At 41.8% G+C, this 2,500-nt stretch overlaps 1 protein-coding gene across 1 annotated transcript in view; it reads right to left on the minus strand.

The window, feature by feature from the left end:
• The window catches only part of LOC134443100 (ELKS/Rab6-interacting/CAST family member 1-like), a 142,142-nt gene that overhangs the window by 66,826 nt on the left and 72,816 nt on the right, over window positions 1–2,500 (minus strand). The window lies entirely within an intron of this gene.

The raw sequence follows: 2,500 nt of genomic DNA on the forward strand, positions 1-2,500 counted from the left end.
TAATAGCATGAGAAGTGTGAAGAGAGTACGTGAAAAGTAGTGGGCATGAAATGGTTAATAACAGACATCAGTTAAACACGCATACAATATGAGCTTCAGGCACGTGCAGAGCATAGTTGCCCACGGTGCCCGAGCAACGGCCCTTTTGCCCACATTGGCTGATATTGCCCTTCCAAGGGAGGGGAAAATAATATGGCAATTATAATTTCATATTTCAATATCATTTGATTTCTTTATAATTCATAATTTTGATTGAAGTTTTGTACAATAAAGACAAATTCATCAGACCCGTCGAGAATGGGCACGAGCGATGTGAGGTAGGTAGGCTACGCAACAACTCCGGTGGGGAGGGAGAAGGCACGCGACAGGCCCTTGAGCGCCTATAAGACACACGAAAGATTTTGAAGATGCCTGGGTGTCGGCTAGAGCCCTACACACAGTCTACATATTAGGGTACAAAATATGCTCACAATCAACCTCTCTAATAGCCTACAATGTTGAGTTTAGAACTTTTAGTTATCATACATCTGACAGCCAGCCAGCGCCACGTTTAGCAAAAAAAAACCCGACAGCCAGCTGTAGATATGCCTCGGAAAAATAGGCTAAGATTTCATGTTTCAACTGATTTGCTTTGCAATTCGTATTTTTGATTGAAGCTTCCTAAATTAAGTTTTCAAATTCAGATTCACCTGCACCTCGAGATAGGCAAAGGGAGGGGCAGCATGCGCGATGCGGGGGGCACGCGCAGCTCTACATGGGAGGGAGGGGGGAACAAGCATGCATGCGACCAGGGCAGAGACGCATGTCGAAGATGTCGTGGGAGTAGAGCGACTGCCCTGACGGCCTGAGGTGAGCTGGAAACACAGCAGACTACACAGTATTAAACTACATGATCACAATTAATGTCTCTTAAAGCCGATCTCGAGTTTAGGACGTTTGATCCTAAATAATCTGACAGCTGGGGTGTGCCACGTTCAGATATTGGGCGAATACGACAGCCGGCTAGCTTGCTTGCAGTCAACGTTTTACATGGCTCAGGTTGTTTTGTGGAAGGCTAACCCAACTAAGAAACATGCAGATGACATGTCGTTTTATCAAGCAAGAGAGAACTTAAGGGGGTAGGCTAGCTAAAGGAAGCACATCTCTGCAGAGTTGGCTGCGAAAAAAATGAACAGGTGCAGGTGAGGCAGAGAATCTTTTTCAGGATTGTAGAGGTTTGATCTTGGTGAGACCGCTAGGAAAGTGCGTTTTCTTACGCTGATATAGCCTATTCTCCGACCCAAAGATAGGCTACTGTTTCCACTGTCAATGTCCATGTAGGCCTAATTGAAATAAATCCACTCCACGTGATAACTGACGTTTACTGTTCTTCTCAAGACATAGGCCTACAAAATGTGCATGAACTAACTAAAATATCTGTATAAAAATAAAAGGTTATAAAGTCTGCGAGAAGCTCGGAGCTTCAGAGCAACATATAAGAACTGGTGCTCCCACGCCACGGTTCTTTGCGATCTGAAATGAAAGCCGGCTCGTCCATTCTTAAAGCGACAGTACACATTTTTAATATAGGCTACAAAAGACCCAACAAATGACCTAAACCTGTGAATTCTTATTGTTTTAGCTTTCCTATATAATATTCATCATTTTAATCATGGAATATGCCTATTAATTAAATTTCAAATTCAAATTAAATTATCTTTTTAACAATTTTTAACTATTTCTAATTATTATAACTTAAAGTCTACTTTGGCTGCTACAAGGATTATAAAGATGACAGTGGGTTAATTGATTAAGCATCCTCATATTTAGCCTATTAGGCTAATTTACTCATCATTTCATTTCATTTAAGATGAGGATGACTCAGAGCCACAGACCTCTGCACATAGGGCAGGTAGGCATAAGACTGATAACCTCTGTGACTGATACAGGTTTAAAAACTATCAAGGCTTTTTCTCATAATTTCATTTAATTTAGGGGCAGCCACATACCACACATGAGGAAATGTGGATCAGGAGACATTTAGGGCAGGTGGGCATAAGGCTGATCATCTCTGATATGATTAATAGGTAGGCCTACATGTTTAAAAACTAGCATGTTATATCATATGGTACGCATATTCAGGATACTATACAATAAAAAATATTAATAATTATGACAATAATATACTACTTCTACTACTACTACTAAAAATAATAATACCCATGGTGCAGTTTCCTAAAAATTCTGAAGGCCGCTCATTGTTGATGGTTTTTTTTTTTTTGGGGGGGGGGGGGGGGGGGGGCCCTTTTTTCAGGTTAGAGCAACTGCCCTTTGAAATTCCTGTGCACGTCCCTGATGAGCTTTGTTATATTGGGATATGAAATCGCATGCACACGTGTACATACACTCTCGCACGCACACACTCTCGCACGCACACACTCTCGCACGCACACACACACACACACACACACACACACACACACACACACACACACACACACACACACACACACACACACAC

Source organism: Engraulis encrasicolus, unplaced genomic scaffold (assembly GCF_034702125.1).
Source record: "Engraulis encrasicolus isolate BLACKSEA-1 unplaced genomic scaffold, IST_EnEncr_1.0 scaffold_28_np1212, whole genome shotgun sequence".
Lineage (NCBI taxonomy): Eukaryota > Metazoa > Chordata > Actinopteri > Clupeiformes > Engraulidae > Engraulis > Engraulis encrasicolus.